We start from the raw sequence: 15,627 nt of genomic DNA, 5'->3' as shown, positions 1-15,627 counted from the left end.
ATAAGGAAGGATATATGAAGAGCAAGGGTTAGAGAGAATAGATCAGGACCCACTGCATCCCGGCGTGTGTCAGTTAGCCTTTACTGGTCTTTTGCTTAGGTCCTAAGAGGCAGTATCCAGGTGAAGGTGGGAAGAGGTAACTCTTTACAAAGTAAGACACAGTAGGAAGGCTTCTAGTAAGGCAGTCCTATAGGAAAATGCTTAGGCATGACATTGCTTTTCATACATAAAAAATTATGTTCTCTCCCCCATCTTAATCCCAACAGAGGAACCCACCAGAAAGATTCTTCTCTGGATCTCCTAAAAGAACAAGGAAAAAAAAAAGAAAGAAAGAAAGAAAAAAAAAAAAGAAAAATTTGTGGAGCCTGGGTGGCTTAGTCCATTAAGCATTTGACTTCAGCTCAAGTCATGATCCCAGGGTCCTGGGATAGAGTCCCGCACCAGGCTGCCTGCTCAGTGGGCGGTCTGCTTCTCCCTTTCCCTCTTCCTGCCTCTCCTCCTGCTCGTGTGTGCTCACTCTCTCACAAATAAATAAGTAAATAAAAAGTTTTCAAAACAAAAAAAACCCCTAAAGGACAGATCTTGTTAAGAATATCCAAAAGGGACTGACTGGAAGGGGTTGCCCCCCTCATGAGGGGCCGGAGGTCGTGACATTCTAGATGTTCACCATCACAGAGCTTTGACTGGCCCAACCCAAGGAACGGTGGCATTCAATAGTAGTCAAATGTAGTCAAATGACAGATGGCCCAGTCTTGCTCCTTGGCTCCTAGTATTAACCCATTAACATTGAGGGCTGCGGAGACAGGTCCCCTCTGGGTTCAGCTTTCAAAATCACAGTCTCCTGCACAGCCATTATGCTCTTCTATAATTCGGGCCTGCCCCTGGCATGGGAGGCAGGTATTGACCTGGCATAAGGACCAAGTCAGACATGTGGACTGGCAAGGTAAATAGTAACTCAGAGTAGGAAAATGATTGCCCCACCAAACTGCTGTTCCAGCATAATATATCCAGATGTGAGTCTTGAAGTTTAAGAGGTTTGTGCATAATTGCAGAGGCCCTTGTCTCCTCTCAAGGGATCATAAATAAATCCTCAGCCTGCCTAGATAACCAAGTTGTCCATTTATGAAGCCTATGCCACGGGGTGGAGGGCAAGACAAAGGGTTTTATTTAGTAAAAGTTAGGCCTTGTCTCCAAGTCCATGAGCTGTAACTGCTGGACCTTTGGGAAACGGGTAGCTTTGATCTTTTCTTCTTGTTGGGGCCAAGATCACAGAGCTTCCCTTACCAGATTCAGTTGTAATTTTTTTTCTTGGTTTTCACGAATTGTGACTATTAATATCCTTATCTTATATCTGACTTTCATTTGTCTTGGAGAAGTCTTATTCAGAGGCTCAGACATCAGAGGAGCAGTCCCACTGAGGACCAGTGATTAAGGCCTGACCATCAGCTAGCTATGTTCAAACTGTCAGTTATCCAGAAAGCCCTTGATATCAGGCAGCCAGAAAGGCTGAAGAACCAAAGGATTCCTGGGCACACAGCTGCTTGCCTGTGCACTGGGGACAGTGATGGGGGTGGGTAGGGTGGGTGGATGTGTGGTGTGGGGGGGTGGGGAGTGTGGGGGGAGGGTTGCAGGATAGGACCTTGAGTACTTCCTGGTGTAGAGATCAACCTGCATGGTACAGTACACAGGATGCATGGCTCCTCCTGCCCAAGGTTTCAAAACTGATTTCAGGTAACATAACAGGATCCTAATTCCTAAATTTTCCACTTTGGGTTTTTAAAGGCTAGGATCCGGGCACCTGGGTGGCTCAGTTGGTTAAGTGCCTTCGGCACAGGTCATGATCCTGGAGTCCGGGGGATGGAGCCCAACATCAGGCTCCCTGTTCAGTGGGGAGTCTGCTTCTCCTTCTCTCTCTGTGCCTCTCCCCCTGCTCATGTTCTCTTGCACTCTCTCTCTCAAATAAATAAATAAAATCTTAAAAAAAAAAAAAAGGCTAGGATCTTCAGTGGGAATTGGGACTTTTTTTTTTTTTTTAAGATTTTATTTATTTATTTGACACAGAGAGAGATTACAAGTAGAGCAGCAGCAGGCAGAGAGAGGGGGAAAACAGGCTCCCTGCCAAGCAGAGAGCCCGATGCAGGGCTCGATTCTAGGACCCTGAGCTCATGACCTGAGTCGAAGGCAAAATGCTTAACCCACTGAGCCACCCAGGTTCCCCAGGAATTGGGAGTTTTGTTTGATTTTTTTTTTCTTCTACCTAGATACCTAACTTCTCCAGACCACAAAGCCAGTGTATATTATTGTCCTGGTCACCTTCTGACACTCTTATGTTGCAGCTGCTGGAATTCTGGAAGTGAGCATTATAACTGCTCATCAGACCCATTCCCAGATGCTCCAGGAAGGGAGCAAAATAGGAGCCACCAGCCCCTCCATCTTTCACTGGCTGAATGCCAAAATCCTTCACACTACCAGTTTCTGTGAACTGCAGGTAGAAGTAGCCACAGTCGACTGCCCCGGGCACCTGGGCGCAGAAGCCCAAACAAGAATCCTGTGTTAGGTGTAGGAGCAATTGGCCTCTAGCTGGTTAGTATCCATGTTAGCCAAAGAGATTTCCTGCATTTTCATTGGTAAACCATGGCGGAGCGCAGCAGCGCAGGCAGCAACAAGTCAGGCTCTCTCGGGCTCGCTGCGGCTGTGGCAGGGCCTGGAGGCCTATTAAGGCCGTGTCCCCGGCGCCTGGGTGGCTCAGTGGGTTAAGCCGCTGCCTGCAGCTCAGGTCATGATCTCAGGGTCCTGAGATCAAGCCCCTCATCGGGCTCCTTGCTCAGCGGGGAGCCTGCTTCTCTCTATGCCTCTGTCTGCTTGTGATCTCTGTCTCTCTCCCTGTCAAATAAATAAATAAATAACATCTTTAAAAAAAAAAAAAAAAAAAAAAAGGCCATGTCCCCGGGCGGCGGGGGCAGGGGGAGTCTGCGGAGCTGAGGCAGCCAGCAGCCAGCGGCATCTGCCCGGGAACCCCAAGCCTTTCAGTTTCTTCTGGCGTCTCCGTCCAGCCCGGGACTCACTGCCAAATAGTCTCTGAGCCTCAGCCAGCAGCCCCCTACAGCTTTTATTTTTTTAAAGTAATATTTTTAATTTTTATTTTACTAAAAATAAAAGTTTTACCTTTGAAAACACAAGTGGTCATGAAGAAATGCTTATGATTTAAGGTCAAGTGCAAAGGGGCCAAAATAGTTAAGACTACTATTATTACTATTATTATTAGTTAAAAGTACTAAGATTACTACTATTTTTTTTTTACTACTATTATTATTACTATTTAGTCCAACATTCTAAGCAGCTATACTCAGCTCACAGTATATAGTAGGCCCCTTTAAAAGGACATCCAGGCTCCATGCTCAGAGGGGAGTCTGCTCTGCTTCTCTCTCTCTCCCTCTACCCCTCCCCTTCCTCATGCTCACTTGCTCTCTCACTCTCTCAACAACAAATCTAGATGTGTATTTTCAAATCTAGATGTGTATTTTCAACTTGGTTTTCATTTAGGTTCTGTCCTATTCCTGCCAAAATATATGCAGAGACTACTTTTGGTAATTCCTCTCCATATCTGACCTAGCCCCTGGTACTCTCCTTTTTTTTTTTTTTTTTTTAAGATTTTATTTATTTACTTGAGAGAGAGCATGTGTTTGCAGGAGCACCAGCACAAACAGGCGGGAGGGGCAGAGAGAGAGGGAAAAGCAGGCTCCCCACTGGACAGGGAGCCAGATAAGGGACCTCAGTCCCAGGACCCTGGGATCATGACCTGAGCCCAAGTCTGGAACAAAAATATTTGAAGTTTGAATTAAAGTCACTCTGTGCTTTCACAGGTAACTTTTGAATTCTCCTCCATTTCATGATTTCCAAAGATGGATATAAAATTGATATCCCTTTAGCCAAGAAGATATGAGGTCTGAGATCCTATCCAGGTCAGAGAAACATCTTTCTCTCTCCAAAGCAGATTCTGCACAACCAAAATAGAGATTTAAGCATATACCCCTCTTACCTCTTATCTTACTTGAGATACCCCCCAATGCCTGCAGGATCAAGTCCAAGCTCTTTAATATGGCTCTCAAGACCCCTCATAATCTGGGGCGCCTGGGTGGCTCAGTGGGTTAAAGCCTCTGCCTTCGGCTCGGGTCATGATCTCAGGGTCCTGGGATCAAGCCCCGCATGGGGCTTTCTGATCAGTGGAGATCCTGCTTCCTCCTCTCTCTGCCTGCTTCTCTGCCTACTTGTGATCTCTGTCTGTCAAATAAATAAAATCTTAAAAAAAAAAAAAAAAAGAACCCTCACAATCTACTGCCATTCTACCTCTCCAACTTTATCTTCCAGTTATCTGCTAACCTTTTTCTTTCTTCCTAACCTGATATTACATCAAACTACTTCCATTCCTTAAACACATATTAATTTTTTCCACATTTTATTGATGTATACCATTCATACAATAAGGAGCACCAAACTTAAGTGTACAACTCAGTGGTGGTTTATATAGGTACCCACATGATCAAGATCTAGAACATGACTAAGATCTAGAACATTTCTAGCACTCTAGAAACCTCCCCATACCACCCTTAGTCCATATCTATACAATTCTGACTTCCATCAATATTCATTTTGCCTGTTTTTTAATTTAAAAAAAATATGCCATATGTATTCCTTTTTCTTTTCTGTTCTTTTTTTTTTTTTTTTTTAAAGTAAGCTCTATGCTCAGCGTGGGTCTTGAACTCATGACCCATACACCCCTAGATCAAGAGTTGCATGGTCCACTAACTGAGCCTGCCAGGTGTCCCACCATATGTATTTTTTTTTTAATTTAAAGATTTTATTTATTTATTTGACAGAGAGAGATCACAAGTAGGCAGAGAGGCAGGCAGAGAGAGAGGAGGAAGCAGGCTCCCTGCTGAGCAGATAGCCTGATGCGGGACTCGATCCCAGGACCCTGAGATCATGACCTGAGCCGAAGGCAGCGGCTTAACCCACTGAGCCACCCACGCGCTCCCATCATATGTATTCTTTAAAACACACAGTAGATTTTTATGCTTCCTCTACTAGAAAGTAGGAATGCTGAATATCGGTCATGTGCTGATGTTCTCCCATTCTGCCTCCATGGCAGATATAACTGAATCACCATTCTTTCTTATCCTATCTAGATTGAGGTTAGGCTCTTTTCCTAAACTGTGCACCAGTAGCCACTACTTATTATTGAGAGCTGACACTAGTGAAACTTTCCTGGACAAGAATGTCCTCTTTCACATGAAATCCTTCATTTCCACCATGTACAACACATTTGATAAGTCATTTAAGTCTTACTGACTTAAATGTCACTTTTTTCTGTTCCTTTTTTGCATGCCTACTCCTGCTTATTTCAAGCTTTCATAATTTCTCACCTGATTTTCTACAACAACGCCTTACTGTTTTCCTGCCTTCAGTTTTGGCTCCTCTATTCTTTTCTACACACTGCTGATTAATCTTTTTTAAATATCCAAATATGATATACTATATCATTTGCCCAGTTAAAACCTTTTAAGGTGCTACCTTTCAGGTTAAGCCTAAGTGGTTAACATGGTATTGTAGGCCCCGCCTAACTTGCCAGTGTCATCTCCTGTAACCTGCCCTCCAGGATGTCAGCTATGCACAGCTTTCTGAAATATGTTCTGCCCTCTTCCTCCTCTAATCTTGAATGCTGTTCTTTCTAACTGGCTAAGTCTCCTTCACTCTTCAAAGGTGTTTCAAGTATATTTATTATACAAACGTTTATCGGTCATTCTTTCCCTAACAAACGATTATTCTCTCCCAGGCAAAACTAATTATCCCTTGTTTGTGGCCTCATAGTACTTTATACGTATCCTTAATACAACAATTATCATATTGTATTATTATCTGTTCACATTTCCAAGAGTTCCTAGAGGGAAGAGAGCTTTGCAGCTCCAGAACTCATCACAGTGCATGACATCTTTTTTTACAGGTTAAAAAAATTATGGTAGAGGGACCTGCGTAGCTCAGTGGTTTAAAGCCTGTGCCTTCAGCTCAGGTCATGATCCCGGGTCCTAGGATCGAGCACTGCATCGGGCTCTCTGCTTAGCAGGGAACCTGTTTCCCCCTCTCTCTGCCTGCCTCTCTGCCTGCTTGTGATCTTTGTCTGTCAAATAAATAAATAAATAAACAAAATCTTAAAAAAAGAAAAACTGCGGTAAAATAAATGTAATGTAAAATTTACTATCTTTATTATTTTCAAGTGTGCGGTTCAGTAGTAGTAAGTACATGCATGTGGTCCTGCAGCTATCACCATCATCTATCTCCAGAACTCTGTGCAGCTTGTAAGATTGAAATTCATACTTATTAACTTCATTCTCCCCTCTCCCTAGCCTCTGGCAATCACCATTCTACTTTCTGTTTATGATTTTGACTTAAGTGCCTTATAGAAGTGGAATCCCACAGTATTTGTTTTTTTTTGTGACTGGCTTATTTCATTTGGCACAATGTCATTTGGCACAATGTCTTCAAGGTTTATCCATTGTTGTAGCCTGTGTAGAATTTCCTTCCTTTTTAAGGCCAAACAATATTCCACTGTACGTATATACCACATTCTGCTTATCCATTCATTTGCCAGTGGACAATTGGATTGCTTTCATCGTTTAGTTATTGTGAATATGCCGCTATGAATATGGGTGTACAAATCTCTTTGAGGTTTGCCTAGGTGGCTCAGTCAGTTAAGCGTCTGCTTTTGGCTCAGGTCATGATCCCAGGGTCCTAGGATCAAGTCCCACATCGGGCTCCTTGCTCAGCAGGGAGCCTGCTTCTCCCTCTGCCTGCTGTTCCCCCTGCTTGTGCTCTCCTCTCTTGCTCAAATAAATAAATAAAATCTTAAAAAAAAAATCTCTCTTTGAGAAACTGCTTTGAATTCTTTTGAGTATTTGCCTTGAAATTGAATGGCTGGATCATATGGTAATTCTTATTTTATTTTGTTTTCATTTTTTGAAAGATTTTATTTATTTATTTGTCAGAGAGAGTGCACAAGCAGGGAGAGCAGCAGGCAGAGGGAGAAGCATGTTTCCCACTGAGCAAGGAGCCGACGAGAGATGGGATCCCAGGACTCTGGGATCATGACCTGAGCCAAAGGCAGACACTAAATTGACTGAGCCACCCAGGCATTCCTTGGATCATATGGCAATTTTATGTTTAAATTTTTGAGGAACCACCAAACTATATGTGTGTGTGTGTGTGTGTGTGTATACATCTGCTATGTTTTCTGCTGTGGCTGCACCATTTTACTTTCCCATCAATAATACACAGGGCTTCGATTTCTCTACATCCTTGCTGACACTTAGTGTTTTCTATGTTTTGTTTTTCTTTTTGATAGTAGTTGTCCTAACAGATGTGAGGTGTCATCTCATTGTAGTTCTGATTTGCATTTCCCTAATGATGGTGATGTTAAGCATCTTTTCATGTGCTTATTGGCCATTTGTAGATTTTCTTTGGAAAAATGTGTATTCAAGTCCTTTGCCCATTTTTGAATGAGTTGTTTTCTTGTTGTTGAGTTTTAGATCTCTACATATTCTGGATATTAATCCCTTATCAGAGATAGGATTTGCAAACATTTTCTGACTCCTTGGGTTGCCTTTTTACTCTCTTAATACTGTCTTTTGATGCACAAAAATGTAATTTTTATGAAGTCCAATTGTTCTATATTTTCTTTTGTTGCCTGTGCTTTTGGTGTCATATTCAAAAATTATTTCCAAATCCAGTGTTTTTTTTTTAATAAAGACTTTATTTATCTATTTGACAGAGAGATAGACAGCACAAGTAAGGAGAGCAGCAGGCAGAGGGAGAGAGAGAAGCAGGCTCTCCGCTGAGCATGGAGCCCAATGTGGGGCTCGATCCCAAGACCCTGGAATCATGACCTGAGCCAAAAGCAGATGCTTAACCAACTGAGCCACCCAGGCACCCCTAAATCCAGTGTTTTTGCCCTATATTTTCATCTAAGAGTTTGCCGTTTTAGGTCTTACACTTAGGTCACAGATTCTTTTTTTTTTTTTTAAGAAAAAAAATTTTTTTTTTTGACAGAGAGAGAAGAGTGCAAGCAGGGACATCAGCAGGCAGAGGAGAGGGAGAAGCAGGCTCCCCACTGAGCAGGGAGCCCTATGTAGGACTCAATCCCAGGACCCTGGGATCATGACCTGAGCTGAAGACAGATGCTTAATCGACTGAGCAACCCAGGATCCCTGGTCACAGATTCATTTTTCATTAATTTTTGCTTATGGTGTTAGGTAAAGGTCCATTTTCATCTTTTGTATGTGGATATCCAGTTTTCCCAGAACCATTTGTTGAAAACCCTGCCTCTTCCCCACTGATAAATGGTCTTAGCACCTTTGTCAAATATCATTTGACCAAATAGGTGAGGGCTTATTTCTGGACAGACTGTGTGGTATTTCATAGGATCCAAAGATGAATCAGATTATCCTAATGCACTAGAGTTGGTCATAGGGAGTTGGATCTCATTTTTATTTTAGACAAAAAAGAAGAGATGATTTTAGAGGGAGGTAAAATAGCCAACTTAAAAAGAGTTCAAGTCAGAATTATAGATTCTGGTCATCTAGTTCACATCCTTGTTTTTATATAGGAAGAAAAAAAAGGCCTGATGTTACTCTTAAGATAAGAATTATAACAAAAATAAAAAGTTATTATAGAAGATTTTAACTCAGTGAAGGAAGAACTTCTAACATCTAGAATACCCAGATTTGAGAAAGAATGAGCTCTCTATAACAGAAGTTGGATGAATACCTGTAAGCTTTGCTATAGAAGGCAGGTCTGATCATTTCTTTGCCTTGCTTTGTAAATATTCCATGACTGCCCATTAACTTCAGGATAAGGGCCTGCTTTTAAAAATGGCATATACAGGGGCGCCTCGGTGGCTCAGTGGGTTAAGCCTCTGCCTTCGGCTCAGGTCATGGTCTTGGGGTCCTGGGATTGAGCCCCGCATCAGGCTCTCTGCTCAGCAGGGAGCCTGCTTCCCTTCCTCTCTCTTTCTGCCTGCCTCTCTGCCTGCTTGTGATCGCTGTCAAATAAATCAATAAAATCTTTTAAAAAAATGGCATATACAGGGACACCTGGGTGGCTCAGTTGGTAAAGAGTCTGCCTTCAACTCTGGTCATGATCTTGGGGTCCTGGGATCAAATCCCACTTAGGCTTCTTGCTCAGTGGGGAGCTGGCTTCTCCCTCTATCTGCTGCTCCCCCTGCTTGTGCTAGTGCACTCTCTCTTTTTCTCTCTCTTTGACAAATGAATAAATAAATAAAATGGCACACATGGCCCTTAAGATATGGTCCTAGGTTACCTATATAGCATCATTTCCTGCCATGTATCTATGTTCTTGATATAGCCAACTTTTGTATTGTGAGGTCTGTCCTTTCTAATTGTCAGACCTAACTCAAATTAAAAGAAAAAAAGTAAAAAAAACAACCATCTTAAAAAAAAAAACACAGCAGTTTCTAACACTTCAAGGAAGTAAGCTAAAGGGTGTGGTTGTAGCTTAAAATTCCACACATAGAATTCTCGAAACAAATTAAATAGAATCAATGGGTTGCAAGTATGTACATGCGCTAGTGACTATAAGGGCCCATGAAATCCAAACGGGCAGATGAGAACAAACTTTGATTTTCAGAAGAAAAGGAATTAATTTTTGCTGAATGTTACCATATAATATATATTATTATTTTTTTAAAGTATGCTATATGCCCAACATGGGATTTGAACTCACAACCCAAGATCAAGAGTTGCATATTCTACCAACTGAGCCAGTCAAGCACCCCTATAATAGACATTTAAACATATTTTAGCTTATTTAATTTTAAGAATGCAAAAAGACAAAAAAAAAAAGATCCTTTACACTATTTTTGAGGTAAAAACATACGTTAGGATCTTTGGTATTACATGTTATAAATAAGAATCACAAAAGTTTTAAGCTTTGAACATATCTTCTGCTTTACAGATAACTTAGTATGTCAGTAAGTAATTTCTAGGTACTTTCTGTGTGTCAGGATTGTGCTGGGTACTGGGAATACAAACATGAAAAAGGAATAGGACCACATATTAAGGTGATCACATAGGGTGATATGGTTGTTTTGGATGGAGCTCATCATCAGACAAGGTCTATAAAAGGTTAACAACCACTGAAGTCTCTCTCCTTGAAGAAATCAAGTATCTAGGAAAAAAAGGAGGGGAGCTCAGAGAAAACCTTTAGCAGATCAGACCACATCTCTTTCTTGCTTATAAAAGTTCAGTGACTATCCATTAACTACAGGAGAAAGCCTGTTTTTTTTGTTTTGTTTTGTTTTGTTTCTATGGCATACATAGCCCTCTATGATTTTTGCACCTTATGATCTACTGGCAAATTGACTTGGTTTGGGCAGACTTATCTTTGAGGACACTTTCTTGTGATTTGATTAACTTACCAGATCACCTGTCTATCCAATATGATTATTTTTGGACTAAGTTTTTCTATCGCGTAGGAGGAAAATAGAATATGAATATTGATCCACTGGGCAATTATATTTCTTGTTATATGTGATGAAATAAGACTTTAACTGTAAGCAATTTTCACCTGAGTTTAGATAAAATTGTTCTCCTAGAAGTTCTGGACCGGAGGACTAAATTTAGAGACTTAACCACAATTATGATATCTTCCTTGCAAGTATCAGGTATAAATCCTCAGTGTTTTTTTTCGGAGCAGTCGTTTACTGTCTTATTTCTCAGTAAACTGTTTGGGATTCAATAGAAAGAACACAGGGCTAGTATTCTAGTACTGCCTATGACTTACTGTATTATCCTGGTACTTCAACCTCCTATGTCCCAAGTTTCCTCGTTTTTTAAATACAAATAATATTTGTTCTACCTGTACTTTGTGATGATACACAAGATTATAGTTTAATTTTAACTCAGAGTATGTGAGTATTATAAGGAATACAAATGTTAAGTATTTGTACTCAAGCTTGCATTCTGTTGGGGTCAGACTTATAAAAGTAACATGTAGGGATCCATAGGAAGGATGGATTACATTCAGTGGATTACATTTAATAAAGGAGATAGGAGTTGAGCCAGGTCTTGAGGAATAGGGAAGGTGGCAGAGTCATTTGGAAGGGTTAAGAACAGAGAGGCACTGGGATTCTCAGTCTGGCCACAGGTTTTTTTTTTTTTTTTTAAACGATTTATTTAGTAGAGACAGAGGGAGAAAGCACAGCTTTCTTGAGGGGGAGAGCTAGGGCAGAGAGAGAGAATCTGAAACTCCCCATTGAGAGCGGAGGCAGGGCTGGATCTTGCCATTTGGAGATCATGAATCTAGGATCATGACTTGAGCCAAAATCAAGAGTCAGATGCTTAACTGACTAAGCTACCCGGGTGCCCTGAACCCAGCCTTTATTTTCAGACTCATTATCTTCTGCTCACTTCAGACAAAATGATGTTTTCTGAATCAGGCATGTGTCAGTTGAGCCTCCATGGTCCAGCTACTACCTCTTCCATTAGAGCCGCACCCAAGTGGCATTTATCATGCTTTCCTCTGTATGAGCCTGGGCCTTTGTTCATATGCCCTTTTGCTTTTATTGTAGCTTAATAGAACAACCTTCCGGGCGCTGCCTTTGGCTCAGGTCATGATCTCAGGGTCCTGGGAATAGAGGCCTGCATAGGGCTCTCTGCTCGGCAGGGAGCCTGCTTCCCTCTCTCTGCCTGCCTCTCTGTCTACTTGTGATCTCTGTCAAATAAATAAATAAAATCTTAAAAAAAAAAAAATAGAACAACCTTCCTTGCTTAATAGTGAACTTTTTGGAGACAGGAATCTGGTACTGAACTCAAGTGCTTTGCTCTTATTAAATAATCAGGAAATTTTATTGAACTTGTTCCAAGGACACTGATATCACTCATGTCGGAAGGACTATGTTGGTATCATCTCAGTGTCTCTATAGGCTTTAACTTTTGTGTCCTGCTGTTTTCCTTACACCATCTCTGTGAAGTAGATTTTTTTGCCTTTAAAAACTTACAAATGAGGGGGGCACCTGGGTGGCTCAGTGGGTTAAAGCCTCTGCCTTCAGCTCAGGTCATGATCTCGGGATCCTGGGATCGAGCCCCGCATCTGGCTCTCTGCTCTGCGAGGAGCCTGCTTCCTCCTCTCTCTCTGTCTGCCTTTCTGCCTACTTGTGATCTCTGTCTGTCAAATGATAAATAAAATCTTAAAACAAAAAACAAAAAACAAAAACAACTTACAAATGAGGAAACTCAGAGGATACATTTGCCCAGTCATCCAGCTAAGTTCTGAAGTCAAGCAGGGCTCTTTTGACTTGAAATCCCTACTCTCTGCACTATACCTGGGCCTTGTGGCATCAGACAAGTAGGGGTAAGATGCACTTATTCTGAGAGCTCTCCTTCTCTCTTTGTAAATGGGAACAATAGTACTAACCACATGGGATTGTTATGAGGGTTAAATGGGGTAAAATATGTGAAGTCCCCAGCTCAAGGCCTAGCTAGCACTTAGTGGGCAATGCTTGGTCCCTTCTCAAAGCTTCAAATTCAAATGGACATAAACAGATAAATACCCAGTTCTGAGGTGCAGTGGGAAGTAGATGGGGCTACACAGGCAGGAATATCCTTCTCCTTGTAACCTCTCATATATTCTATACTTTGAGACATATTATATGCATTAGGCAGTATTTTGTAAATACTTAAGATTTAACAATCTCCTTCACCATCACGTCCACCCATGTTCTACCTTTTTCCTGCCTAGTGTGTGTCAAATGCAAGGGCTGTAGTTGTGTGACTTGTCCAGCTTTGAGGTCAGGGGTTGGTTGAACAATGTCGAAGGCTGGGGTCTTTATTTTATTTTATTTTTTTTTAAAGATTTATTTATTTATTTGACAGAGAGAGATCACAAGTAGGCAGAGAGGCAGGCAGAGAGAGAGAGGAGGAAGCAGGCTCCCTGCTGAGCAGAGAGCCCGATGCGGGACTCGATCCCAGGACCCTGAGATCATGACCTGAGCCGAAGGCAGCGGCTTAACCCACTGAGCCACCCAGGCGCCCCAAAGGCTGGGGTCTTTAAAAAACAAAACAAAACAAAAATTAAGCCATAGATCCTTTCGGATTGTGACTTTAAATAATTATGCAGAGGAACCTATTAAAAGCAAAGTAAGAATGGGCCCAAAGATGGTAGTTAATTGCAAACCCGAGTGAAACTAAAGAAATTATTTTTGAAATCTTCGCGGGGTAGGGAGATGTTTTTGAGACTTTTCTGACTCCTAAATAGGCTGCATTTCGAAAAGAATTCCAGCTTTGGTGGGTTGGTGGCAAAGGTGACTAGGCTGGTGTCGACCCCGGCTTTCTTCGTCCAGCTCCCCCTTGATGTTCAGAAGCCCGCGCTAGGCGCCGAGGGTCCACGGAGGCTAGGGCTAAGAACGGTTCGTGTGCCAGGCTACAAAGTGCACGTCCAACATCAGGCTTCCTTGGTGGCGGCGGCGGAGCAGGGGGAAGGACAGTTTCTGGAGCGAGGCGTAGAAGCGGTTTTCTGGCCCTTCTTTTCGCTTGGAGGCCTCGGTAGGGCGGGAGGCCCAGGAGCCAGAACTGAGCGGCGGGGCAGTGCCCGTAACCCCGACCTGCTCAGGCACGCCGGCGTCCCCGTTCTCCCCAGTGGGGCCCCGTCGGGTAGCGGGAGCTCGCGACTCCCACCCGGTGGCCCCGCCCCTCCTCGCGAGCCTGCCCGGACTTCGACCCTCCCCCAGCGCTAGAGGACCCGCCCCCTCCTCGCGGACTAACGAGTGTCCTCGCGCGCGCGCGCCCCTTTCCTCCGCCTGCGTGTGAGTGTGCTGCCCTCCCACCTCGGCTCCTCCCTCTTGTTTCTCGCCGCCGCCACAAGCCTCCAAACGCAGCCCCTCCCCCCATTGGTGTTTACCCCTACCCCTTTCCCTCGCCTCGGTTTAACCGGCACCCTGGGGCCCCCAGAACGAAGGGAGGGGGTACCCCTGAACTCTCGCCTCTGCGTTTCCTCTCCCGGGTCTCCTCCGCGTCTTTCCCCAGCCCAACTCTCGGAGGTCAGGACTCCATTCAACACTCTGTCCGTCCCTCCCCTCCCCCCATCCCTGGCTCCCCCTCGGCCCCCTCCCCTCAGCGGGTCCTCCTTTTTCTCTCCCTCTCCCTCCTCCTCCCCCACCCCATCCCTTCCCCCCCACAATGCAGTTCGCGGCGCGGCGGACATGGCGGTGGAGTCCTGAGCTCGTCGTGTCCCGGCCTCCAGCGGCGGCGGCAGTGACGGCGGCGGCGGCGGCAGCAGGAGGCGGCGGGGGGAGCGGGAGCCACTGAGATGAGGAGGCGCCGCGCGCGCCTGTAGCTCGCGGGCCTCGCAGGTACGGAGGTTCCGGCCGCGCCGTAGCGCCGGGCGCCGAGGGGGTGTGCTTTGGAAAGGCCAGGCGGCCCCCTGTTCGCCCTCCTCAGGTGCGGAGACTCGCAGGTGTCGGGGGCCCGGCCCGAGCGTGTCTCAGCCACCCCCTTGGGGCCTGACACTTCTTTCTTTGCCGGAATGGACTTCGGGTGTCCCAGGGGAAGGCTGAGATAAGGGAGGTAGGGGCGGCGGCCTGGCGGCCTGAGAAGGGCATTGGGGCGCTTCGAGGGCCGAACTTCACAGAGAGGCTGAGGTTCTCGGTTCCGGGCCGAAACCTGTAGACCCGGGAGGCGGATTTTGAGTTAACGGGATTGATGTGAGCATTCTCTTGGGTCCAGTACGATTCTCTGTCATGTATGCCTTTTCTTTCATTACCCCCCTCCGTTAGACACAGATGTCCATATATAACAGGCAAATACACACACTCATATAATACATAATAAAGGTTTTTTTCCGGGCTCACCCTTGTCGAGAGGAGAGAAGGCAGAGATGTCTGTGAATTTCGTTTCTTGCTCGCCCGCCTTCTCTCTCCCCCGCCCCCCAGTCGAATGGTGGTAATGAACGCTTTTGACGTGGGAAACTGAGATTCGTATTTGTAAACAGACAGCACTAGCTGTGTGTGTTGCACGCCTCCGCGAGAGGTTTCTGGTCCTTTTGGTATCCGGATCGCAAAAGAATGAGATATTTGGACGTGAAAGAAGCACATCGTCCAGATTTCTAGTCATGCCTGAATGGGATGAATTACTGTTATTTTAGGAACGTTGATTGAACATTTTTTTCCCGTAAATTTATCCGATCTTTAATCAGATGAATTTTGAAACTTGTGTGAGATCTTGTTTCGGTATACCATGTTTTTTCATTTTGATATATTTTTGATACAAAAGTAGTTCCTGACACATGTGATATTCTACTTGGTTTTGTGATCTTTTTAGTGTCTAGAAACGCAATTCAAATTGTTTTGTTGGCGTGCATTTAGTAATTAGCTGTAGTGGATCAGATTACCTTTTGTTTCCAAAAGGCCCCTCTCCCCCGCCAAGTCTTGTAGTAGCGAAATGTGTAACACTTGGTGAAACAGAACATATCCTGTTTCTAAAGTAATGAGAACTATTAGCTAATAAAACTGGATGATCCCAACTAGATACGACAATTTAGAGAGCGTACTATACTAGGGTGGTG

At 44.0% G+C, this 15,627-nt stretch overlaps 1 protein-coding gene across 36 annotated transcripts in view; it reads left to right on the top strand.

Annotated features, from left to right (window-relative positions):
* The window catches only part of TUT4 (terminal uridylyl transferase 4), a 199,669-nt gene that overhangs the window by 59,360 nt on the left and 124,682 nt on the right, over window positions 1-15,627 (top strand). For 15 of the 36 annotated variants that reach the window (XM_082688363.1, XM_082688373.1, XM_082688380.1 and 12 more), the window contains exon 1: window positions 13,896-14,416. The exons of 1 other annotated variant lie outside the window; for it this stretch is intronic. The gene's annotated coding sequence lies outside the window, so the exon portion shown is untranslated. Of the gene's footprint in view, window positions 1-13,769; window positions 13,871-13,890; window positions 14,417-15,627 lie in introns of those variants that run through there. 20 more of the 36 variants (XR_014299952.1, XR_014299953.1, XR_014299954.1 and 17 more) reach the window with 8 other exon arrangements.

This window comes from Mustela nivalis, assembly GCF_964662115.1.
Source record: "Mustela nivalis genome assembly, chromosome: 10".
Classification (NCBI taxonomy): Eukaryota; Metazoa; Chordata; class Mammalia; order Carnivora; family Mustelidae; genus Mustela; species Mustela nivalis.
The sequence above is the reverse complement of the archived record's forward strand: the minus strand, read 5'-3'. Positions and strand labels throughout refer to the sequence as shown.